This window comes from Nipponia nippon, unplaced genomic scaffold (assembly GCF_047370975.1).
Source record: "Nipponia nippon isolate SJK-2023a ecotype South Korea unplaced genomic scaffold, ASM4737097v1 scaffold_3, whole genome shotgun sequence".
In the NCBI taxonomy this organism is placed as follows: domain Eukaryota; kingdom Metazoa; phylum Chordata; class Aves; order Pelecaniformes; family Threskiornithidae; genus Nipponia; species Nipponia nippon.
In genome coordinates this window covers 86,573,117-86,600,737 of record NW_028262347.1, presented here as the reverse complement: position 1 = coordinate 86,600,737, position 27,621 = coordinate 86,573,117, and the positions used below count along the sequence as shown (strand labels likewise).

Below are 27,621 nucleotides of genomic sequence, written 5' to 3'. Positions count from 1 at the left end.
GGACAGAAAGGATACAGGTCCATGCATTGCTTCAGATACAACTACATCAATATACAGACATATCACATATGGACACAAATATACATATCTACATATAGACTTATCTAGACACCTATGAATGTAGTGTGTGTGTGTGTGTGTGTGTGTGTCTGAAAAATATAAAAAATGTGTCCATAAATCTAGGGGCTCTGTTTTCTGGATTATTATTCATGCAGCTAAGCAAGGATGTCAAAATTTCCATGAGCAAATCAAAGCAAGACCCAATGTTGATGGATGTGTAAGGAAAGGGATTTTGATAGCCAACATCATAAAGTCACACAGGAATAACAACTGCCCTCAAACTGAAGGGCTGTCAAACATCAGCATGTCTCATCTCCCTTTCCTTTGTCAGTGTAAAGAAGCAAGATAAAAAAAATATTCAGTTATGCAGGCTGTGGGTGATGAAGACGCTACAAGTGGGACAATATCTAAAAGAAAATACTCTGTACAAATTTACCTGTAGGCTCTGTTATCAGCAGTTGAACTATTTCTTCCTGAGCTAATTTTTATTCAGCCAAATATGCAAATCTTACATATGTGAAATACATAGGATGTGGACTCTGAGGCCATGTCACTACTTTTAGCTTGTGTAGTATATGATGATCTGATCTGGGAGTCAATCAAAAATCACTCAATTACTGCAAGGTCTTAAATTTCTTATTCCTTGCCAGGAAAGAAGTCTATTTTTGGATTGGCATCAAACTCTGTCAGTTGTAATCTAGCCTGAAATCCAAAAAGCCTACAGTACTTAACCCCAGAACAAGAAAAATATCCTGACAGTTTCTCCCACAGAAATCCCTCGTGTGCACACTTTGTACCGAGACCCAAAGGCTCAGCACAGGCTAAATGGTCTTTCATGAATGTTGATAACAAATACAACTTTTAAGATGAAAACAAAGACTAAAATGTCAGAGTAGAACTATTTTGCTACTTACAAGACTTTATTTTATTACTCACTGATCCAAGCTAAGCTTATTAATTCATGCTTTCATCAAAAAAGCAAAGTAAAAACTATGTGTTAAATACTACTGATATTCACATAGCATTTATGAACTGCTGGAGATGACAACGTTTGGAAGTAACTGTAACCTGGATTTTAGCTTATGATCTGCATTCTTTTGTCACTCCCTTTTTTGGGAAGCATTTAATAACATTTCTTTTAGACATGCCAGTATCTAAGGGAGCAGTGGGATGGAAGGAGAAGACAGAGCTGTGGGGCTTCTTTAGCTTCCTTCTAATTTAATGCCAAGCTTAAGTGACAGCACCATCTCCTGCACTCCAAAAGCTACTCATCAATAGTCATTTGTATTCAAAACAGGACTGCTACCTACTGAATGACATTGATTATGAGCAGAAGCAATCATCAAACCGGTAAACTTTGCTTAAAGCATTTAAATCAACTTTCAAAACTTTGCTGAGTATTTCAGAAAGCCTGTAAGAAAATGCTACAATCTGTCTAATTGATTTAGGCACCAAAGTCCCATTTTCCAGTGCTCATTATAAAGGAAGAAGCCGAAGTCCAATTGATTTTTTAAATGGTGCTTTGGTTCCTAAATGTCTGGTGCTTCTGAAAATGGGAGCTGGGCACTTTAGCTGATCCCACATCTTTAAGCATTTATGAGTAGTGCAAACTACATTACTTTTTCCCTTCCTCAACAAAGGAAAAGAAGTTGCAAAACACTGAAGTTATAGGAAAACAATGGTGGGACATGACACTGCTTTTTAGAGACAACTCAGCTACAACTAGACCAATTACCATGGCTTCTGACACAGGTTTCTTCTCCAAAAACTCCAGGACACCATCCATTATTCTCGTATTATAATTGATGCCAAGGTGCTCATGCTCACACTCATCAGTGAAACTTTAAGGTTGTTTCTGCTTTTTGTATGACTTCCCATTGCAGTAGAGGATACCAGAGATTCCATAATCTCATCCTCTTGGGCTCTTTCTCAGTGTGGTCTTCCTCTTTATTAGCAAGGTATGTTTGGGAAAGTCCAAGTGAGGGTTTTTTCACACCTCTGCCTTGCTTTGCTTTCCTGAGACGTCATCCACGGGTCTTCTGACCTTACTGACTACTAGCAAAAATAATCCCTTCTCTTACTTTTCTGAGTAGTCTATGGTAGACAGCATCTTTTTATTATTCAAATATCACACGCTCTCATATTCAGAAAGTCTGTACCTCCTTAACTCAGAAGGCAGTCCTTCCTCGGCTCATCTCTCCTGAGCAAGCTGCATCCTTCTCTATCAGTTTTCCAGGAATGTAAATTATCTCAGCAAGCCTCAGTAGTGGAATTAAGCCATACCATTGATTATGTACTCAGTCTTCCAATGTCTTGTTTATTCTTCATTATTAGCATACAAATATGCAAGATATTCATTCACCATCTAGCAACTTTTCGAGGTTATTCTTATTTCAGGGCAAAATAAAGGCACATTTGAAATAGTTTTAAACTGAAATAGAAATACATTGGTCCGCACTGATCAGAAAGCACTGATGATTATTATAAAGCAATCCAGATTTCACTATTCATCAAAAACAAACTTATCCTGTACTCATCTTACTCACAGCTGAAGAAATTCTGCAATGGTCACCTAAGAAGTAAAAAATTTTTACTAGAATATGTTTGAATAGCAAAAAAAGAAAAAGATTTTTTAAAGGTTTTATTTCTCCCAAAATCTTTCTCTGATAAAGTACGTCAAATAGATGATAACTTTGGAAAAAGTGATCATACCAAGGATACAATCCTGTGATATTTTGAGCATCTTTTAATGGTTTCTGGAGTCAGCTGAGGTAGAGGATGCTCAGCCTCAACCCTAATGAATTCAGCTACTGTCAGTCTGGAGTTCTTGATGTGAGGATAAGTTATTCAAAGTCTTACTATGACTCTGTGTGTATATATATGTATCCATAGATGGTATATGTGTATATACATACACACACACACACACACAAAAATCACAAGCCTTCCTGTATCAGCAAGATCTACAGCCTGACAGGCTGGCACAATTTTCCATGACAGAAATGCTACTAGGAGCAAAAATAAACACACTTTCAAACTAATGCAGAAGGTTTTAATATACCATTCCATGAATTGTTAATATTATAAATATTATTTGTTGGACACATGCACAGGATTCATTTTGTGATTAAAAATGCTAGTGCTCAGCTCTTTTCTAAAGGCAAAAGTTACAGTTCTCAAGAGGGAACCCTAAACTTCTCATTAAATACCACTGCTTGATTTTCAGCTCCATATAATTTCAGATAGAGAAACCCAAGAGAACCTGAGATTTAAAATGGCAAGTAATTTAGGCAAATATTTAACAAACTGGAATTAGGTAATAATTAACACACCTATTAATATCTTCAGAAAAATTCTACATTTGCTGAGCTTAGCATAGCATTTACACTATAGTTCAACTTCTGAGAGCTCATTTCTCCTTCCAAAAACATATATTCATACTTCATTACATTGCAGTAAGGCAATAATTGTGAAATTGATTTACATTCAGTCCTGCTTTCTCTTTGCCTTGCCTTGCCAAAAGTCCCCTGAGCATGGGCAGGAGGTCTCCCAGGTAGGAAAGGACCCAACATTGCACAAACCTTCACTGCCAATGTTAATGGGGTCTCGATGCCGTCAACATGCTGTGACTAAGATTATCTCTGCACTGGAGATGATGATTTCACTCGTATTTATTTTAAAGTAATTAGCCATGTTTGCCCATCGAGACACCATATTGCTTTATTTTAGAGGGTTTAAATTAGCTTCCATTTAAATTGTTCTGTAAGAGCTTAGAGTTTTGTTTGTGTGACACTGGATTAAGGCAGAAGCATTGAACAAAGTGAATAATCTCTTTCCTTCTGGATGGAAGGCCCCATTCTGGTCTTATGTAAAGTGAGGTTTTTCATTATATTATTTCCTCATGTCTGGTACATAATACGCACCAATTTTAATCATGGGGATAGATACCTGACACTTCCAACCTCATCAGAAAGTTTCCCATGGCTAAGAATTATTGAGTTCAAGTATCCTTAGACTTGATTTATGAAGTATTAAAGGCAATTCATAATCACATTTGTGATCTATAGATCCAATTCTTTTCCTGCTTGAGTGTATTTTCACTGAAGAGTGAGATCATGTTAACAACAGAGGCTGCGAGGATGCAGCACATCTAGGAAATACAACGTACCAGCAGGCCTTCACAGTGGCAAAAAGTAAGCAAACCCACCCACCTGCATCTATGAAGTGAGGGATTCCCAAAATACTGGACCAAGGCCTACCTTCATTTAAACCAGAGCAATTTTTCTATTCCCAAGTAGATGGTGTTAAAGATAATCATGGTTCTCGTGTCAGAGTTAAAATTGTATGGTATTCCAAAAATGATGCTTGCTGTACTTGATTACACTGGACTTTGGGTAGGGGTTTTTTTTGTTTTAATAAAGATTTAGGCCTTGAGAAAATCAATCAGTGAGGAGAGGTGGCTGGTTACACAAACAGTATTTTAGATTTCAGTGGTTTAGATTTCCAGGAATAGTATCTTAGATTTCATCTGCCATGATACAAGATCGAAGTGATGATATTACAACTTATATAAAAGGCAACCAACTGGCAAAACATGCCTTATTGGGGAATTAAAAGAGCCAAGATTGGAGAATAGCTAAGAACATATCATAGGCATATCGGAGAACACGTAGGCTTAAGTTGGCAATCAGCATCACAATACAAATACCTTATTCTAACTATAAACAATATTTTCCTTTGGTATCCACAAAACTACTTGCTTTTCAGTCTTAAAATATGCACGATATCATAAGCTTTGCTAATAATTGGCACAATGAGTTTTCTCTTCATTCATATCTAGAGAAATTCTCACTTCACATGTGTAGAAACAGAATTAAATATTTGTGAAGCAGTTCATCCGACTTTTCTTAATTTCACTAGTTTATAATTTCTTACAGTTCATAAACTTTCTTGCAGTAGACTTATTCTCAATTAACACTTGCTAAGTGAGAGAGTAGGTTCTCTACTAAAATGTCTATTTTGGGGAAAAAAAGAAGAAGAAAAAAAAGAAAATTTCTTTGTTGCCAACAGGTGAGATAAAGGGACGTTATGTCTGAAGGATTGCAATTATGCCACAAGGACACTTCTTGACGCATTGAGAGTACTTTAGGGACTAAATCCAACTAAGGACTTCAGTTACCCTTTGGGATTCATTTTACTCAAGTATTTGCCAATGTTTGCAGTACTAAGAGCTGTAATCCAGGCTAGACATCCTGATGCTCAGCTATTAAACTGGCAGAGCCAGCAGATTTCCACAAGCATCACTCAACAGAATTAAATATATGTTTTATATATGTATGCCAAAATATATATGCTATATAAAAATATTTTATTTATCTATCTATACATTTATATAAATATAATGTAAATAAATATATAAGTATAAATATATATTCAGCATATATATACACACATACATAGATAGATAGATATATAGACAGATATATATATATATGCTGGTATACTGGCATTTTGACAAACTCCCCAAAGCAAAGCAGCTCAGGGCTCAGATCCTCCTCTATGAATTGTGCTTTTCCCGTTAAGGCAAACCCACCAATTTCAATAACCACCTTAATTCTGAATTTTCCTGATTTTATTAGCTTAAATGGGACTGGTAATCCAATTGCACCATAGACTCCTTTAAATCAGATCACATGCTCTGCCTACAGCCTAAAACACCCATGATAAATTCGTGCTGTACCCACTCACTCACATCAGCCCATTCAAACCTCAGAACTGCCTACCTCATCCTGGCATATTTTCCAAATAAAAGGCAATTGCAAAGATTGAAACAAATACAGGCTCTGTCAAATCATTGCTTCATGGCTTATAAAAATTTAAAGACTGACCGTGGGTCCAACCTTGTGCTTTGGCGTCTAAAGCAAATCCAGCCAAGATATTACCTCCTGCTGGTGAAAAATGACTTTTTAGACATAATCAAAGAGCCTCTAATCTCTGGGACTGACCAAAGCTACGTTACCAGTAATTAAAAAAAAAAAAAAATAGCTACGACTATTAAACTTTGTGTCTTGTTTCTGGAATGGGTCTGTAATGTACTAAGTCCTTGATTGTGAACTATCCAAGGGACAATTTCTGAATACAATATGCACAGGGCTTAATTCAAATCTGTAGGTAACATCATATCAACAGAAATATTTTATTATAAAATAATACCAAAATAATTAAAAATAAAATATATAGGACTCTTGTCTTTATTTTAAAGAAGAGATTTGTGTTTAATAGGCAACTAAATCAGGAAATACAAAGTAATTAATTTTTTGTGTTTTCCCTTGTTATACATTTCAAGGTATGACCAAAACTGTATGAATGAATTTTCACACCTTGTTAAATATATTTTATTTTTCATTCTGTATCACCCTTTTCTCTAGTCCTTTGCATATATTTCAATTCCGTTTAATAATTTTTTTAATGAATGCCTACAGAGCATACAAAATTCTTTCCCTCATTCATTTCTGATGACCTGATCACTGTAATACTGAATGTCTCATTCGCCACAGTGTAAAAGAATAGGTCACACTGAGCCGTATACTCCTGTAAGTGTAACTCAAAAATTCATCCATGCAAAATGTTCATAACTCACATTTTCCTGACTCAAGATAATACATGATTTTGTCCATCACTGTTCCCTTCCTGTGACTTGTACACATCATAAATAGATTTTTGAGCACCCTTCTGTATATCAATTCCCAGGCCATCTACTAACACAAAAAATACCTGCTCTTCACTCCACATCTCATCCAAGCAACACGCATCCCATATCTTCTGATACTGCACCGACAGCATGCATCAAAAGGAGTCCAAACTAATTAGTTTCCATTCTGTTTGTGCTACCACCAAATATCTCAATTTTCTTATCCCTTTGCTTTTAGGGCATCATACTAACTTGACATTTCTTAATCTGAGCCTGTTTTCCAGGTCAACAATTCAATTTCTCAAAGCTTTGGCTTAGTTGTCCAAGATTAGCATCTCGTCCACTGATCTTTCTCCATGTGTCTTTTGAGTCTGCGGTTCCCAAAGTGTTTAAAAAAAAACCACTGTGCAAATAGCAGGCACCAAGTCTCATTGAGACTTTCACGGGGATCCTCTGATGGAAGTCAAACGCAGTTTGACACCTCAAATCCCTATCTCCTCCTGATGTGAAATAGAAAGCAACCAGATCTGCCTCATGGGTAGCAAAAGATGCATAATATTTAGGGCATAGAAGTTATTGGAGCGACATTTCCCCACACTGGCACAATGCAAAGGACTTGGTCTCACTTACAGCTTGGTTCTGCCATTCATTTAACACTGTGCCCATGTTCCCTGACCCTGGCGACCACCAAGGAATCCAAAACCTTGTCTTTAGGGCATTTCTTTCTTCCCAAAAACACATTTGAGGAAAACTTGATGAAGGTCCATTCTGTGCTGCCGCTTTTGTGGACTCTTCCCAAAGAAGGTACAAATGAGCCATGGAAACATGACAGCCCAACGCCAAACCTGCAGCAGTAAGAGTCAATCCATGACCATCAGAAGCTCGTTGGTATTTGGACTTTAGTGATCGCTGTGGTCCCCCAAGGATCAATACTGGGCCCCACTCTATTCAACATCTTCATAAATCATCTGGATGATGGGACTGAAAGCACCCTCACTGAGTTTGTTGACACTAAACTGAGTGGTGAGGTGGACACATCAGAAGGGGGAGCCATCTTACAGAGACACCTGGACAGGCTAGAAGTATAGGATAGCAAAAACTGTATGAAGTTTAACAAAGCCAAGTGTAAAGTCCTGCACCTGGGACGACGGAGTGCAAGAGCCCCGTACAGGCTGGCATTTGTGTGGCTGGGGAGCAGCCTTGCTGAGAGGGACCTGGTGGACAACAACCTGAACACGAGTCAGCAGTGCGCTGCTGCAGCAATGAAGGCAGATCGGATCCTGGGCTGCATCCACAGGGACATTACTAGCAGAGACACGAGATGTGATCATCCCACTCTACTCGGAGCTTGTCAGCCTGCTCCTGGAGTACCATGTCCAATTCTGGTCCCCACAATTCAAGCAAGACATGGACAGGCTGGAGAGGGTCCAAAGGAGGGCCATGAAGATTATCAGAGGGTTGAAGAACCTGCCCTATGAGGAAAGACTGAAGGAGTTAGGTCTCTTCTCCCTGGAGAAGGCTCAGGGGCACCTCAGTATTACAGAACTTAAAGGGTGGCTACAAAGATGACAGAGGCTCTCTCTTCACAAGGAGCCACAAGGAGAACACAACGGGCAATGGTACACGTTGCACCAGGAGAGGTTTCATCGAGATCTAAGAAAGATATTTTTTACAGTGAGAACAATCATTCACTGGAACAAGCTCCCCAGGGATGTGGTGGAGTCCCCAACCCTGGAGGACTTCAAGACATGACTGGACAGGGCGCAAAATAACCTCATTCAGGCTCCTGTTCCCATGAAAGGCTGGACCAGATGATCTTTCGAGGTCCCTTTCACCCTGGACTGTTCTATTAGTGTATGACTTTACAACACACATAGTTTTTACATATAAATTAGCTGCTTCTCAGCTGTATCTTACCATTTTTTTTAAAAATATAGATGATGAAATAAATTGGCTGCCCTTTCCTGCAGAGTCCAGCAATGCACTGCAAGACTTGTGGGTTGGCTTAGCCTATTTTGGAGGGGAATTACTGAGAACAACGGCATACCCAAAACCCAAACCCAACCACCGTTGCTGAATCCACAGACTTTGGGTCTTTTGAGAAAAAAGGCAACATGATCTAGAAGCAGAATTTGAGAATTTAGGTTTATAATTTAGTCTTTAAGTAAAAAATTAATTTAGCCTTTAAGTAAAAAATTTATTTTAGTCTTTTAGTCAACAAGTCAGACATGTAGCCACTGAAATTACTGGATTCCCTTCCCCAGAGGTTTGATTTATTATAGCGTTGCTGAGATGTTCTGCTACTTCTTTCACCATTAGAGCATCTTGCCCTGTTGAGTTGATCATGCTGGGTTTAGGCTGCAGTAGCGACCGTTCCTAGGCAGACAGGATAAAACTGTACTACTGGGCTCGGCATGCCTGGAAGCAAGATTTGCTAAAGGGAAATTGCCTGGGAATAATCCTGACAGCTTCTATTTTCAAACGTGCGAAGTTCATGACTTTAGTCTGAGTTATCTTACTGAAATCCCATTTTACGTAGATAATTTAGAAATAATTACAAGGCCAAGGCTTTATCTAGCACATTTTTTCATTACAACATTGTTTTAAGACAAAAAATGCATTAACCAACTTCGATTATAGAAGTATATCTGATGGTTTTCTTTTCTTACGTGATGATTCTTTTCTTATGTGATGATGGCAGCTCTGTGAAAACAAGAGAACTCCCTGGTGCCAACATCCAAAAACATGGGAGTATGAGAAAATACATATTCACCCTATTTTTTTTCTGAGAGTAAACAGCCTGGAAATAGCTACTGATGTAAAAATGTTTATACACTGAGATTTTTTAAAATATGTATTTATACAGATACACAGAAAAGTGTGTAAGAATCAAGATAAGAAAATACAGCCCAGGCTTATTCCATCATTTTAACAAATGTGAAACGAATGAAAATACATGTGCTAGAGAAGAGTAAATCCACGATAGTGAGAATCAGCAAAAGAGGTTTTTATTCTGCGCATTTTTATCTACAACCCTAGGACAGTATCTGCCCAAATGACTTCTATTTTCCATCTAATGAGCTCCATTATCATCCTCTAAAAGACAACAGTACTGCTTAACTTGCGGAGCGGCAAGGAGGGAAGCACCAAAGCAGAGATGTCTTATTACTAATGCTCAGTTAGATGTGGAGGTAAAAGATATTGAAGTGATTATGCTGATGCAACTGTAATGCAAAAGGCATATACTGTGCACAACCTCCACCTTGGACTGAAATCCCTGTTGTGGCATTTGCTTCACAGCGCAGGCTCTGCCCAGCTGTATCCCTCCGGACACAACAGTATCAGGCAGTTTAGGAGGTGGCAGGGACCACCGACGGGTCTGAGATACTACTGTTTTGGAGTTAAAGCAAGCACAAAAACAGTGGGAGACATTAAACATGCATTAACTACTTGGCAAGATTGCTCTTATTAAGGCTTTAGAAACTTTCTGCACTAACCCAACTTGATTCATTAAAATTCTCCATTGAAAATAATAAATTTCTCAAGATTCAGGATTAGTCACAATCTTTCTTGTAAACTGTGTAAATACATGAAGCCCTGAAAAAACTAAAGATAAATACAATTTGGCTGCATTTGTACTAATAGCAATTTCAAATGGTTACTTTGTTGTCTTAGTTCTTTATTTTCAGTTTTCAGTCAAATAAGGATCTTCCTATCCAAAAACATTTAAATTAATATGGAATTTCTAGACCACATGGAATCATAGAATCATAGAATTCTTTGGGATGGAAGGGACCTTTAAAGGTCATCTAGTCCAACCCCCCTGCAATGGGCAGGGACATATTCAACTAGATCAGGTTGCTCAGAGCCCCATGCAGCCTGGCCTTGAACGTTTCCAGGGATGGGGCACCTACCACCTCTCTGGGCAACCCATTCCAGTCTTTCACCACCCTCATCGTGAAATATTTTTTTGTTGTGTTTAGTCTAAATCTACCCTCCTTTAGTTACCATTACCCCTTGTCCTGTCACAGCAGGCCTTGCTAAAAAGACTATCTCCATCTTTCTTGTAGGCCCCCTTTAAGTATTGAAAGGCTGCAATAAGGTCTCCCCGCAGCCTTCTCTTCTCCAGGCTGAACAACTCCAGCTCTTTCAGCCTTATCCTCATAGGAGAAGTGTTCCATCTCTCTGACAATTTTTGTGGCCCTCCTCTGGACCTGTTCCAACAGGTCCATGTCCTTCTTGTACTGAGGACTCCAGAGTTGGACACAGTACTCCAGGTGAGGTCTCACCAGAGCAGAGTAGAGGGGCAGAATCACCTCCCTCAACCTGCTGGCCATGCTTCCTTTGATGCAGCCCAGGATACGGTTGGCTTTCTGGGCTGTGAGAGCACATTGCCAGCTCCTGTCAAGCTTTTCATCTATCAGTACCCCTAAGTCCTTCTCCTCAGGGCTGCTCTCAATCCCTTCATTCCCCAGCCTGTACTGACACCAGGGATTGCCCTGACCCAGGTGTAGGACCTTGCACTTGGCCTTGTTGAACCTCATAAGGTTCACACAGGCCCACTTCTTGAGCTTGTCCAGGTCCCTCTGGATGGCATCCCGTCCCTCAGGCGTGTCAACTGCACTGCTCAGCTTGGTGTCATCTGCAAACTTGCTGAGGGTGCACTCAATCCTGCTGACTATGTCACTGATGAAGACATTAAACAGCACTGGCCCCAATACAGACCCCTGAGGGACACCACTCGTCACTGATCTCCATCTGGACATCGAGCCATTGACCACTACCCTCTGGATGCGACCATCCAGCCAGTTTGCTATCCACTGAACAGTCTGCCCATCAAATCCATATCCTTCCAATTTAGAGAGAAGGATATTGCGAGAGACCATGTCAAAGGCCTTACAGAAGTCCAGACAGATGACATCCATAGCTCTTCCCTTGTCCACTGATGCAGTCACTCCATCATAGAAGGCCACTATGTTGGTCAGGCAGGACTTGCCCTTGGTGAAGCCATGCTGGCTGTCTTGAATCACCTCCCTGTCCTCTGTGTGCCTTAGCATAGCTTCTAGGAGGATAATCCATTAAACCCCAAACAGAGTATATATATACTGATAGACAGAAATACATACAATCTTTTCTAAGGAAAAAAAAAAAAACAAAACTACATCATTTTTACTTCTTAATTTTTGCAGCAGCCCTTTCTCCTGCCTGCTAACAACTTATATAAAATCGAAATAAATGAAAGGTATGACTGCTGCACAACCCCAGTTGTACTTATTGGAAGCTGCCTCCCAGTCCAAGAGGAGCCAGGGCTGCCCCAGCATATCTACTGTTTGTTTGGGTGTATTTACAGCAGCTGCAGCCTCATCTTTGGTGGCTTTCTGGCATCATGTTCACAGAGCCCTGTGCCTGGGCTTAGAAAGCAGATGATGTCCTGTGCCATGATCCAGCTCAAGTGCAGGGGTGCTGGAAGAAGGGGTGCAAAGGGATCCCTCATTTACACTGCACTATGAAAACACGCCATGAGCATCCAGCTCAGTGCACACCCCAGGAGTGGGAAACTGCGGCAGGCAGTAAAAGTCTACTTTCTTTTCTCTATTCCTTTTGGACAGCATTAATCCATTCTGCCTTCAAAAACATAATTCTCCCCTTATCTGTCTTCTGCAAACCTTCATCAATCAAGTCTTCACTGTTGTTTAACCATCTTTGCCCTTGCTAGATAGGTTCCCAGCAGCTACAAGACCACAGACCCCTCCTGGATCTCCCTTTGCAGAAGGGCTGAGTTTGCAGAGGGTTGCTGGGGGTCAGCACTCCCAATTCTGAAAAGGATTTCCCAGTTACGCCACCCTCCCCTGACACCAGTGTTTGCTACCTGGATATACGCTCACTGCAAGCAGTGATTTTTTTAGTTGAAAAGTCTAAAGGAAAAACTTTAATGCAATAAATTCTAAAGCAGAAACACTTTTGCTGGAGATAAAAGAAATTATAGAATTATGCACATTCCTACATTGCTCACCTGCATCCTAACACCATTAATATACTGGATATAAAATGTCAAGTAACTTCATTTGAAGTTAATATGCTCAGAGCTCTCAGGGCATCTTTGCCTTGGATTTGGGGAAAATGCCATGACGTGGAGACAAACAGCAGGACTTCATGAGAAACATGCAAGCAGAAACCCACTCCTTACTCTTGCACCACATTATTGTGCCTCCAAAAATCCTTTCTGCTGCAATAAACTGCCCTGGGCTGCTCTTCCCAGCAAAATGATTTCAAGAATCATTTAAATGCAGACTAGCAACAACTGGGCTCACTTCACCCTTAATATCAAGCCAATTTTGTCCTGGGGTCAACATGGGTAGGCTGGGCTCAGCATGGTCAGGCTGGGCTCAGGAAAGCTTTGGCATCAATTTGAAGAGGCACCTTTGCAGGCAGAGAAGAAGGGTGGGTTAGGAAAGGGGATTTTTAAAACGATACCAAAAGCTCCAGGATCTGGATGGCAGAAGCAGTCGTATTTTTGGGATTCAGCATAACCACACATGGCTTATCTGCATCTTCTTCTTCACACATCTGTCAGGAAAGACTTCAAACTCTTGGCTGCTCATTTTCAAGCACTGAGATGGCCATTTGGTCACTTCAAAGTCCAAACCATGGCGACGCCCCCACCTGGCTAGAATAGCGAGGACGGAACAGGAATGAACTGATTCAGTCCAAAACCACCTAATTTACAGTCCATGGACTTCAACGTGGTCTGAATCTTCACCACAAGCCACCCAGGTAAAAAAAGGACTTCACAAAGGTGGGAGATTTATCCCACTTGCTAACAACAAGGTAATTTAGGTCCTCCACAGGTCATCATCTTCCATCAAATACATAAAGTATTTGAGGTTCTAGCTCAAACAAACAGAAAATAAAGTGTTGCATGTTACTGAGTCCGTAATGAATACAAGAATTGCAAGCAAAATCAATTTAAAGCATATTAAGTCTGGGATATGCCCAACTCTTCCATATATTTGTTATACACAACCACAACATTGAGCATCAGGGAGCAGCTTGCTCATTTAGGAGGAGACCTCACAAAAACCCGCTTCTGCCAAAGATTTCTGTATTTGGGAAATGATACAGTCGACAGAACTGGATTCAATCAATTGGTACGGAAAAAAACTAATAGGGCTGGCTGGCAAGGAGCTTCCCGGCTGAGCACTTGGATTAATAAAAGCTGTCTTTGGGGTTCAAGTAACGCTCCGGCATATCTAAAAGCTATGGACAAGGCATTTCCCTTTTACAGTCTCCCAACCCTGACGTGCATCGGGGCAGTCTCTTTGCTTTACAATTTAGAAGGAGTTGTCAACAGGCTTTCAAGACTCTTTCAGAGGCCAGGAGATTGATTATCATGGGAACAACGTGGCCAAATCCAATTTATTCGGAAGAACCAGCTCTTTCAAATAGAGACAGAGGGAGAAGGGGAACGGAAGAAAGCCATACAGAAGACAATAGGAATTATTTTCTATATGTACAATATGGGATGTTACCTATTTGGCACCAGAATAGAGTTCTGCAAGATTCTTGCTATGTCACGAAAGAAAAATTCAGCTATTTTAACATTAGATTAGAAATACGGAGTGCTTTCACTATTTCTGGAATAGTTAAGGAATCTTCCTTCACTGGGGTTTCACTTGCTCACGGAATATACAATATCACTGTAATACCAGTGCACTAGAGATGTGTAAGACTTGGTTTTATTTTTTCACAGTAAATTCTAATATTTAAAAAAATAAAGTAAAAAAGTTTAATTTTGAAATTTGCTCTGAAAATATTTCATATCCATTAAAGACTGTTCAAATTTGCCTTCATTTTTAACTTGCATTATTTCTGTTTTATAATTAATATAATTCATAGAACAAAATTTTCAAATAAAATATCTATTGTCAAAAGAAAAACAGCTTGAGGGCAAATGGAAAAATCTGACCTTTTCTTAGTGATTTATTTACTTTTTTTGTAACCAAAGCTAAGTGCAATTAAAATCAACATGTTCCTCTACAGCAGTCTTGGCATAATATAGTATTAAAAAAACCCAACAACCTTCTAATGAGCATTAAATGTCACTCTAACAGTTGATATAAAAGCACCAAAGTAGATGGTATTGAATTATTAAATGTAATATGGGTTATTTTTCAAGCATGATGACTCCAGAATCACGACAGAGTTGCAAGTAACTGTAACTGGAAATCTGACATCTGAAATTATTTTAAATAATTAATGGTACCTAGCAGTGCTTTACATTCAAGTTTTTATATTGTTTAGATTAAATTCATCATTGTGGGGGAAAAATAGACATCTGCTGAAAACTCGCTAGCAGAAATGGTAGATGGTGACAAGCATCTGTTTCCATCAGACTGGGAAGGGCGTTTGGTTTTCTATCAGAAATTCATAGTAATAAAGAATCCACATCTTCCAGATTGGGTAGGTGAGATTTACCACCTCCCTTCAATGGCAGGATGGGTGCCCTTCTCGAAGGAAGCTGCCACATTACTCAGCTGTATTTAACTCCATGTCTTCAATTGAGTATTTCCACTAAAATGTCTTCTAAAGCTCTGTGTGCTTTTGATCTCAGGCTACTAGCATGAGCTACTACACCATTTTTTTTTTTTAAAAACCTTCCTTAATTCAAGGTACTATATTTGCTGTTCTTTGATTACAGGGTGCAATCTTTGATGAGAGAGATGTGTTTACCATTTCAGGTATCAGTTCTCCAAAACTTCTAACATAGAGACATCGCTTCTCATATGAAGGCATCAAAATCATTATTTCATCGTTCACACCTCCCTACACCAGAAACTCCCACTGACCCTCCTCTTGGTTCAGTGCCCTTCCTCTTGCTATTCTTGTTGCACTGGTTTATACTGCTGCAAAGAAAAAACCCCATGTTTGATATGTTCAACTCTCTAGGAGGCCCTTGACCAGTAATCTCCCAGTAATTACCCCAGTAAAAGAATATACACGAGGGACTCATATGCACTTAGTTTTGCTTCTGGACCGGCTTGCACTAAGCAGCAGGTACACAGACTATTCACATATATCCTGAAGGTGTACATGCTCAGTCTCCATTAACGAAGTTTCTTTTTCTTTCTTACTTCCAAATAATGATTTTGGAAAAGAAAAGACAATATCCAAGTAGGACTTCTGCAAATATTTCCACTGAAGCGCAGTTTAGCATTACTGTTCCTTCAACTGGAAAATAAATGAATGTGCCGATGCCCCTCGCCCCACTTCTCTGTAGCTCATTGCCTCCTGCAACATAGGAGGCAAGTATTCTTCTTGGAAATTAAGTATTTCAGCACGTTCTTTGTAATGACGCCATTAACAGACGCTGGTTCACTGCATTACCTATGCTTGCCTGCGTCCTTGCAATAGGAAGAAGTATTATCTGTTATAACCTTACTGCCACTCTCTTTCCTGGCACGGTATTTTTATAAGATGATTCAGAAGTCACTTCTGAAGATGGCTGATTAAGAAGTCTTTAAATGACACAGAAATAGTAAAAAAAAAAAAAAACTTTATACGGTAAGATGTTTCCAAGTGTCTGGATCCTCGTTTACCTAAGGTCTGAGACCAAAGCTATTCAACCCCCCATTGGGAACACCATAAACTGGCTTTTATGTATCAGCCCAGGAGCTAATCTCACCTGCGGCCACCAGCCAACAGCGAGAGCTCTGCATCACCTCAGCACTTTGGACTTTACTACCCTGAGGTTACCAGTAAAGCAATGCTTTACGATAAATTTCAAATAATGTCTTATAGAATATATTCACCATGCTGTTCATGACTTCCCGCTGAATTAAAAAAAAAAAAAATAAAAAAGGTATATAACGAAAAGAAACAGTAAAGCCTGAGCTTAAAATTTCATCGCTAATATTTGCAATAAAACTAGCAATTTCTGGTCAATAACAACATCTCATCTGCTCTGGCAGGGAACAAATATATTTATATGCATTGTATCTTAATTGCCATGAATTCTGCATGGATTCATTGATTTTTTTATTTTGTGGTCTGGGCACATTACTTGCTTCTGAGAATGCCATTCCTTTCTTTTCTCCAGCTATGGAGGACACAGGGTAAGGCAGAGCTACGCACACAGCTTCAGGCTTGGGCTCTAGAGCTTGGAAGAGAAATACACAGCTGTACTGCCAGAAAGGGAGAAACAGGTTATGTTTTGCTTGTCTCTTATTTAAATTCGTGTAGACACATTCATATTAAATGCAGTTTGTTTGGTTTAAAATAGAAAGATGTCTTATTCTCCAACTGGACCTTTAAAAGAGTTGTAAAGTACCTTGAACATGCAGAATAGCAGCATGCTTTGAGTATCTTTGCCTGAAGAGAATGAAATAAAGTAGAAATTGCTTCTGTGATATTAATTACAAAACTATCTGTTCAGCATCTCAATGCATTTGTAAATTTGTGTGTAAATTTTTCATACTGCAAATAAAATTTACTCTTTTCCACTTCCACCCATTCAGAAGGAAGCATCATGTGAGCTTAGTGAAACACCCCAACTGGAGAAAGCATTTCATTCAGACTGACCTCTTTCTGTTTAGAAAGTTAAAACTTCCCTACATTAAACAGCAACTACAAGTCAAGAGGCTTATATACAACATCAGTCCCCTGTCAATTTTTGGTACAGATCCACAATCAACAGCGGCAAAAGGTTAGCAACCCTGTATCATGGAAAATCGTTCCTTGGAGAACTGACCTTTGCACAGGACACTGGAGTTATCAAAAAGCACATCTTCTCAACTACAGAAGGAATGAACTACATCTCAGGACAAACCTCCCACTACCAAAAAGAAAAACATAAACCCAACCCTGTCCATTACCCCCCACTTTCTACATCCCTATGTAGAGGCGTGCTCCCCCCGCCCCGCGTAAGCAGTAACCACCAGTGGGAGTGGTGATGGCTGCACCCAGCTCCTGCCAGACTTTGGGGATGGATGGCAACACAGCAGCCAAGGGCTGTCTGCAGCAGAGACCCAAACATCTTGCTGGTATGCAAATATGACTATAAGTCAATCATCTTGCTCCATAAATAGTGGACAGCCCAGGGCCCGTTGAGCTCTCCTGCACGGCAGCAGGCTGAACGCCAGGATCTCCCCTTGAGTAGGGACACCTATCAGGGTTACTCCTCGAGGCTGAGAGATTCCCTGCCGCAACAGATCATTGGTAAGTGACTAATAGCATGCTAAACTTTGAAATCTTAGCTAAGTGATATAAAGGATTGATTGCGCATATGTGATCCTTTAGAAATAAACCACTTATCAAGTCTGGGACTAGGATTGGATCCAGCCACACCTAGACTCCTCTCCGAGAAGGAGTTCAGAAAGCAAGGGGGTCCTTTCTCAACCTCATGACTCAACGGGATAGTCTCCCTGGCAGTTTTGTCTGACCCTGTCCTCCATGCAGTAAATAATCAAGTGTACCTTGCCATAGAATCTTGTTAAACTCACTGTTTTATATCAATAAAGTATATTATTGCTTCTCTCTTACAAGTGAAGTGCACTCTCACTCCATCTGCGACACTCTATTCTCCATCTCCTTAAGTGGTTGTAAATATTGATGTGCTGACACAGCATTTGCTTTTAGATCTGAATTTATGAGTGCTGAAGTGCGGCAAGACAATAATGAAAGCAGGTAGAGCTTGCTGAGAGAGTCCCAGGGCACTTTTTTTACGCTGCCCCTATGAGAAAGTTGCTGCAGATCGGTACCCTCGAATCCACTGTCACTCCCAAAATGTCCCAGCTCTATCAAGAACTCACAAAAGAATTATAGAGGGATGGCCAGACTGTCTCCTAGGTGAGGAAATAAAGCCTTTTCAGGTAGAAAAAAGTGAAGCAGGTTGCCAAACAGGCTGTGCTCCATCCTCAGAGGTTCCCAGGACCCAACCAAATGAAGCCCTGAGCAGCCTGGTCTGACCACAGAGCTGCCCTGCTTTGAGAAGTTTGGAACAGAGACCTCCTGAGGTCCCTTCTGACCCCTGTATTATGCTATGAGTGATCATCTTTGCTATTTCATTTGGATAGATTTTCTTTTTAATTCAAAATAAATTGCAAGATTAGTGCCTGTTTAATCTTTAGCATGGGAAGATTGCACTGGTTGTGCATGGAAAAGTCGACATGGCAGATGGAAAAGGAGAAAGTAAAGCAGCTCATGGGACTGGAGTGACTTACCCTGGACAAAGTTACCTGGGAAATCAGAGCAGACTCCAGAAGATGTTCCCCATATCCTCCCTAGCAGCACTTTCACAGCGTGTCGCACTGCAACACCTTCCTCCTCCTCTAATTCTTTTGCAAATCACAGATTGTCTCCTATTTTAGATGCGTATAATTTTTTCATTTAGTTATCCACAGCAGAGCATAAGTATTTTAATCAGGAAGCATATTTTTATGAGAAAACATTGTCTTTCTGAATAACAAGGGCTAAGTAGGAATTTGTCCTGCAATTAAGTATGTATCCAATGTAAGTACCTGGAAAATGTAAAAAATAACCAAAACTCTAACTCAGGAAAACAAGCCCTCTTTATTTAAAACAAGCCATCATATTTGCATCTATGCAGAGAATCCTGTGATGCCCGGTAAAGGAGATCTAAACATTTTCCCAGCAAAATGTACTTTCTGCTCTCCAGAAGCAATGCTCCCAGCTGTGCTTGCACCAAAACAGTGGAGATGGCTATATATTGATTTGCTCTATGTAAAATTTCCAGGGAAAATGTGCTACATTCTTAAAACATACAGAACTAATACAGACTTAAAGATGACCTTGTGTTCAACACGACCAGAGCAATCCACCCACCCTTGCGAACCTCAACTTTGCAGTCCTGGTTGGCATTAAGGCTCCCCATGTTGGACCCCAGCATCGCCCCAAACAAGTAGAAATGCAGCTTTCAGGTCTGCTGAGCAGCACGTTTTCTCAATACGTCATAATCATAGGAACACCTGTGCTAAATAACTCTGTATTTATTCAAACCCACAACATGGATAATTTCTCATTACTCATCTGCGATTCCCCAGGCCCTGCAGCTTCGCTGAGGGCCAGGATGCGACAACTGCGGGAAAGCAGCGTTGGGCTGGCTTTTCTTGCTGAAACTCTAGATCTTGAAGACTTTAATTATACATCCATGCCATTTATTCTAGATTTTTAACATTTGCCCATCAGAAATGCTATAGGGTCCCAAAGGAACAAGTGTGACTATCCTATGTGGCTCTATCCCTATGAAAGACGTTAGCAATTAATGTAACAGCTATTAGGATCATGACGAAGGGGAGAGAAAATGAGAATTATGATTATGGGATGACTTAGTTACCCTTATATTATGGACTGATGTAATGAAAACACAGAGCAGGGACAGTGGGTTTGTTGGTTGGGAGTTGGATGAAAAAATCATTCTTAATATGACCAATTAAAACAAGTTACAGTGAAAAATTGTTGCAAATGAACCTTCCCCCCAGGAAATGTTCTTTAAACAACCTGGGAACCAGCCAGGTTGTAATTCAACAAAATCCACATGTATTGGTAAAATATTTTACTGTCAAGAAAATGTAGCAGTATTTACATGGGAAAAACTGTTTTCTTGTAAACAGCTCCTACAGCTGGCTGGAGAGGAAATACTAAAAAAAGAAAGCCTAAAATAATTTGTACTATGCAGTAAATCTTTGAAACAGACTCTGCAACATAATTGCAATATGGCTAAAGATAACTTTATGGAGCCAAAAAAATTTCTGAAGCCCATAATACGTCCAGCTGCAAATATGGAGAGCTCTGTTATTTTTATGTATAATTTATAGCAGAAAACACTACCTAAAAACCCGCACCTGAGAGGGAGAGGAGATACGATGAAAGTGCTTATCTGCACACCTCGCTCCTCCATGCTCTACAGAGGTAGGGTTAAATTTTGGTAAAGACTGTGCTGGGACCTTGGAAATTTAGTTTCAGGATAAATCCTGGTTGGGCTCGTCCTATCTTGTCTCTCCCTCAGATCCCATCACAGCTTTAATAAAACATAACTATATACTAAATTGCCAGGAAATAAAATGGAAAAAGGAAAAAAATGGAGGAGGTTGAGGTAATAAGCACTAATCATAAACACTAAGCTAATGAGCACAGTGTTTATAAATTGCACCTTGTAATTAAAGATAATAATTTAAAAATGGTTACACCATGTCTCCTTTCCCAGCTTTTCATACTTCTATGCTGTAGGAGAGGATGAGAAGGGGACTACTCCTCCTGGCATCTATCACTATGCTCTTGGAAGGTACGACACACCTCGTCCTCCCTGAATGCATCGAAAATAATCATGCTTGTAATAAGAGATAGTGATATTCTTCTTGCTTAATAGCCAAACGACGTTTATACACATGCTGGAAACACACAGAAATACTACAGAACATGTTATCTAAATCCTGCAGGCTCCCTCTTCGGGGCTACCCAGGCTGATACAGAATAATGATGCTACCTCCTTGTCTTCCTGGAAATCTCTCCTTAAAATGATCCCCACTGGCTAAAAATAGGGCTGGACTTGGTGAGGCCCCTGCGTCTGCACTTCAGAAAGCTGTTTTCATCCCTCTTCTGCTCTTGGTCATAAGTGCAGATCAAAAATATTCTCTTTTTTGCTCCTGAATTGTGCCATTTGAGGTTTGCTTTTGCTGGGGACAAGAGCCTGGCAGGGGGAAGCACAGGGTAAGTGGAGACAGAGGCTCTCTGTGAATTAGTGCAAATTAGTAACATCAAGAACAACAGTTCAGGGTTGTTTGGGTTTTTTTTAATTCAGACGCTGCCTGGCAAACTATAATTGGAACTGGGGAAAGGGCAATTCCCTTTATTTTAATCTCTCTCCACTAATTACATGCCTTTATTCCAAAAGCACAACATTTTGCAGACATGCATGCTGACTTTGGGAAGGTAAATCAGAACTGAAATCTAATACTAGATTATTGGTATAAATGCCTTCTTTAAAACCAGAGCATGAAGATGGATTTTCTTTGCTGTCATTTCCAAAAATTAAACTTTATACAAATGACCCTGGGCGGCAAAGCTGAAAAATCTACCTCCTCAATCCTGCACCTGCCTCTTCTTTGAGCTGAATGTTTAATAAAACAACTGCAACTCTCCCAACCTTGCACTTGTTAAACACAACTGCAAGCTATGGAGGTTTGCCCCATTCTGCCACAGCAGAGAGAAGATCTAGACTAAAGGTTTTTTGGTCTTTAACCAAAATTATCAGGTCTAACCCATCTTTACCTATCCCCAGTAACAGCTCTGGGCAGCAGGCTTAAATTGCACGCAGGACCATTGTGCATCCGAATTTGAGAAGCAAGGATTTTTTGAAAGACTTGTTAGGGGTTTTATTCATAACCAAACTGCATTTATAGAAACCTTTTAACAGTCAGAAAGTCCTGGGTATCGAAGGGATGTGTTTAGACCTTCAATTTATTTTTTTCTTCTTTAGGCATATACAGATGCAATCAAACTCCTCCTTTCTCATCCAAGAGGAAAATGGATAAGGAAGAAGAGTAAGGAACAAAGCCAGGCACTTTGGGGATTATACCACTCTCCTCCTCTGCTATCCTGAAGGAAAAAAACGCAGCAGAAAGGTTTCTGTGCCCAGGGGAAAACACAGAGGGGCTTTCCACCCTGTTTGGTCAAAACTTCCTCCCAGGCTCTCCCACAGAGAGTCTGATGCTCAACCCTATGATGCCAACACAACATATCTGTGCTCTGTACTAGCTTCAACATTTACAGCAGGCCTATTCAGATACATGCTTATAAATTACTATATATTTCTTTAAGGTTTTTTTTTTTGATGAATCTCATATTCTCAGTAATTAATTTCAAATTCCAGCTGGTTTTCCACTCAAAGAGGTTTCAAGAAGTGGTTGAAATTCCAGGATGAGCAAAGACACCTATGCTAACCACTCAGCAGGAAAAACTACCCAGCCCCAACACTCGTCCTATGCCCTTCTTCTATTTCCCAGCTAACAGTGATGAAAAATGACAGCCCATTAAGCCGAAAGCCTGAGCATCCTTCCCTGTGTGCTACGGCAATCCCGCGGCTCGTGTTGACCCGCTGTCCTGAAAATGAGAGATGGCAGAGAGAGGAGAGGGGGCGATGAGAAAATCCAGCCAAGCCAAGGATGCAGCAGCAGCATCTTATCAGGCAATTAAACAAAAGCAATTGGAAAAGATAATTTACTTGGTCTTATTTATTTCTTTGCCGCAGGTTTCTCTGGATAGCCTGGAAAAAGCTGTCACACGCTGACGTGAACACAGTTTTTCTACAGCACTGAGCGCTTCCCCAGGATCTGCTCTTTCCCCTTTCTCATTCTGAACTAACCTGTGATTTTCCTACCTTTTTTTTAAAGCACAGACAACCCATACCAGCACTATCCCAGATGCAAGTAACTCCCCAAAGGATAATGTGAGTCTTTAAAATGCAGTATTTACCAATCCAGCATTTTACCTGTGGCAAATAACTTCTTGCAAATGGATTGATGTCAGTTCAAAATAGGAGATCCCAGCAAATACGAGGCCTTATAGCCAGAATCGATATGGTATGGAAAAAGACTGCTATCAAAATGTGTTGTCTCTTCTGTACATAAAACACAGAGCTAATACACCTATATAATAGAAGTAGGTTTGAAAATACATTAATACGCTGACAGTTTTTCATCTTCTTGAATAGTGACCAAATTATTTAGGTGGAAATCACCTGAAGGATAATATATACATGCTCAGGAAACTAAGCTGAAAAGCAGTTTATTTTCTATAAGGGCTCAAAAGGGGTCAAGATGACCATTTAGCAACCTCCAATGTGATGCTGTGGTGCCAGCAGTCCTCATTTTTATAAGAGCAGGCAAGCGCCAACAACTAAGCGCGTGAGTGCAATAACTGCTCGCTTTAGCACACCTGCTCTATTGACCTCCAGCCTTACACCTCCGCTCATGCTCCACAGCATCCCTAGTACAGCAGATACGGGTTCAATTAAGCAACACTGAATAGCTGTAAGAATAAAAGTCTTTCTCCTCCAAGACGCCAAGAAGTTTCCATGTTCCTAGTAGTTATTAAAAACCAAATTTGACATACAAAGGGAAGATAGAGAAATGAATGGGTTCATTCCTATGCACTCCAGTGCAGTAGCACAACACTAACCGCTTTCTATTGCATACTTATATGTGTTAAATATTTCATACACAAAAAAACCCAATACAGGCTGCTTGTACGAGCATAGGGTAAAAAGCAAAAGTATCGGTTACTGAAAATAAAAATGCATTCTGTTGTTATGGCAACTAAACTTTTTAACAACATTAAGGAAATGATAGCTCATCAAGAGCTGCATCTCGTCGTTATAGCAACAAAAATGTTCAAAGTAATTGCTTTTAAAGACTTCTCTCTTTTCTTTTGCATTTTTAAAAACACTCCAATATAATAATATGCTCTTATTAAAAGGACGGAATATTCTGCCTTTTTGCAAAACAAGCAACATTCGTAGTGATTTAATGAAGCAATTACTTTTGGTACTCATTTGTGGACTAGACCGTTAACTGTGGATCACAAGGAAAGGGGATGCTTGTTGCGCCAACTCCAAACCATTTCTGTAAGACTCATAAATAATCACGATATTGAGATTGTAAAAAGTTTGATGCCAGGAGCAACATTTTTGATGGAGAACAATTAGTTATAATAAGTATTTTGCTTTACTAAATGCAGCCTTAATCCAAGATGCACCGTGCAATTTGCCTAATACCATTAATTTTCACGCAGATTTTAGAAACAGCAGGTTTCGCCAGGTTTTGAGGATCAGGAAAGAAGTAAACAAGAAATATTTTTAAGAGCCAGATATAATGGATCTAAGAAGATACCTTCTCCGGGTATTTGATAGATTTGTTGAGCTTTAACTGCTGATGACAACAGTACTGCTCAATCCCAATTAAATCTTAACATAGCATACTGCATAAATATAATTCAGTACCAGCAGCAGAACACTTTATGCCAGCACATAGCCATGATGTGCTGTACAGACCGAGAATATACCCCCTTTATTTATGGTAAAATTAGATCAATGAATAAATTTTGTTCAGCTGTGTGTGTGCAGAAGATATAAAAATGTAGTCCTTCTGTAAAAATACAGAACCCTAAAAGAAAGTCTCCCAACCAGTGAGATATTGCATTGTAAAGAATAGATTAGTGCCAAAAGGTCCTATGTATTCTGGTTTTAAAAAGTGCAGAAAATAACCTATCCTCACTTGGCAGCACAATCCTGTTAAATAACAATTACTTTTTAATCCAAGATTATAGAATAATCAGAAATACAAATAAACATGGCAGTCCGGCTGATACAGATGGGTAAGAAAATGCAATGGCAGAGATTTATCACTGGAATTGGATAACTCATACGAATGAAGCATTTACTGTCCCGACTGAGAGCATGCTGCTAACGATGCCTGCTGATGACCAGCCCCCAACACTTCTGGCACCTTTGCCACATCACTTTCTCCCTCCCAAAAATTCACCTGAATCTGTATTAAAAGTTTAGTATTAACTAGAAAAGTTTCCAGGATGTACATCTCAGCATGCTGCCTGCTTTGCAGTACAGGGTTTTCATTTATGGACAGTTCTGAAACAAGGAAGGTTTTACACATAGATTTTTCTTCTCCCCCCCCCCCCCCCCATATTTCTTCTAATGCACTTTCATGTCTTCATTTGTATCTAAGCATTAGCATACTCCACAAAACTGCCAGTGTGTCTGTCTGCATGCGAGAACAAAAAAAGGCCATTTAACTTCATGAACTGATGGATATTTTAAAAGCAGCATAATTGCCTCTAGCTGTTTGAAATGTAAATTCTATTTCTGGTCGCTTTTTCGAAGGAATCCCAGCCATGCAGGCACATGGCCTGCCTCCGTCCCTCCCAAATACTCAGTGACCTTTTGGCCAATTTTGTTCAGATATGATGGTGGTATAATTAAACTACACTCAAAAGTAATTAATCACACAAGCCTTCTGCCAACAGCTGACTGGGTTTGAAGAGGAGGTTGCATGATACTGTGTACCAGAAAATAGCTCAAACATTATTAGAGACTCTGTGAAAGCCCCTAAATGCCCCAAATAGGAGAAAAACTTCAGTCTGAATATATGTTTTCCTAGACATATGTTTTCCTAGTACAATCAGGGGAAAATCAGGCAGTGTGGCTTCAGGTTTGCAAAAACACCACATGAATTTTTGTGATGCTCTAAAGAAAAGCCACTCTGTTAGGTGGCAGCAGGGACAAAAGACACATGGACTTCGCTTCCCCTAAGTGAGAAACAAGAATACCCGTGTCAGGGAAAAGTTACAGGACGGGTATTAATCCTGACAGTCAGGCGCGCACTTTCATCCAAATATGAAGCCAACAAGATTTGGTTTTCTAGCCGGTCTCCCTAGCAACTGCGTTGTCTCTTCCGAGCAATAAACCGGGGATTGTGCAATATTACCTAATGAACAAACCTCTGGCATTCACACAGGAGCTACCTGCCAGCATGAAGATGCTGCCAAAGCAGACCCTGAAACTGCAGAGAGGTCTGCAAGGTCCTCCACTGGACAGGGGCCTTGGCTTTAAGTGGGTGACGTCCCTCGGAGAAAGATGTTTTGTCACTGCACATGGCTACCTGTGCTGGCTTGGATGCTGAATGTGAGGGCAGGAGGCTCTCGCGCAGGCACAAACCGGGAAGCAGCAGCAGCAGCTTAGTAGTTTGCAGCTACAAACTTAAAATTTAGAGATGACCACCCTGAAGTCATTCATGTGCATCTTTCTACCCTTCCCCAGACGACTCCATCCGACACATGCTGAACATGCTGATGCAAGACTAAGACAGATGATTTTTGGACCAGCAGAGGATCCACTCTTCTGCACTGCATCTCTCCAAGTGCCTTGTGAACTCTCCACAAAGGCTGCCCCATTATTTCTGTTGCGGCTGATTAGGTTCAGCTGATGAGAACTGCCACTCACACATTTCCTTCTTCTTTATAAAACTGCATTAAAAACTAACACAACCAATGAACCCAACTGTTACTCGCCTCAAAAAGCATTAACAAATCTGCTTTCACAGGTTACAAGTGCTGGTAGCATTTGCTGGCCTTTCATTTTAAAGGTTTGAGAAAACGCAGGAGAGCAGTACTGCCCTTCTGGCGCTTACTGCTAAGGCATCCCTTCCACACAACTACTCCACACAAGTTTAAACTCAAAAATTTCAAGAACTCCTTGATGTGGGACCTTTTTTAAAATTCAAGGTTATTTTGCAATATCCCAAGTGTTCATTTTCATATGTTTAAAAGGCTCAGAAGCAAATACATGTTGATTTTACTATTTTCTCTTTACTCGTCCGAAGTAGAAATTTCACCATATACAAAAAAGGAGGCCATTCACATTAAAAGCACTTAATGTATATTTTAAAGCAATAGAGAACACTTGCATTTAGATCATTGAATGCTGAGGCAGGAGGGAAGCCCTTCCAGAGGCTTAACTTGAAAGCTACAGCAGTAAAAGATTTTATTGGGATTCAATTACTGTTTGCGATGTTCAGTTTTCATCTGGGCCGTCTCCTGGAAGACTCATGTATTCTCAGCTCCTGTAAAAAGCAGACGATGTTCAAACACTTCAGGTACACTAGAAAATACCAGAAAGTATTGCTGGATGCGAAAGGGAAAACAAGGACCTTAGGTGCCGGAATGGGGAAACTGGCTATAGGTCCTTGTTGCAGATTGCAACACGACAGCCAAGTCCAAGCCGTGCTGGATGCTGTTTGAGAGTACCTGAAGACACAGCACTTTACACTGAATAAACTCATAGT

General features: G+C 40.1%; 1 protein-coding gene and 1 long non-coding RNA gene across 4 annotated transcripts in view; one reads left to right on the top strand and one right to left on the bottom strand.

The window, feature by feature from the left end:
• The window catches only part of PRKG1 (protein kinase cGMP-dependent 1), a 513,542-nt gene that overhangs the window by 231,229 nt on the left and 254,692 nt on the right, over positions 1-27,621 (bottom strand). The window lies entirely within an intron of this gene.
• LOC148054746 (uncharacterized) lies at positions 17,852-22,922 on the top strand. Its single transcript, XR_015706597.1, has 3 exons — positions 17,852-17,965; positions 20,973-21,050; positions 22,245-22,922. It is a non-coding gene; the product is annotated as an uncharacterized LOC148054746 (long non-coding RNA).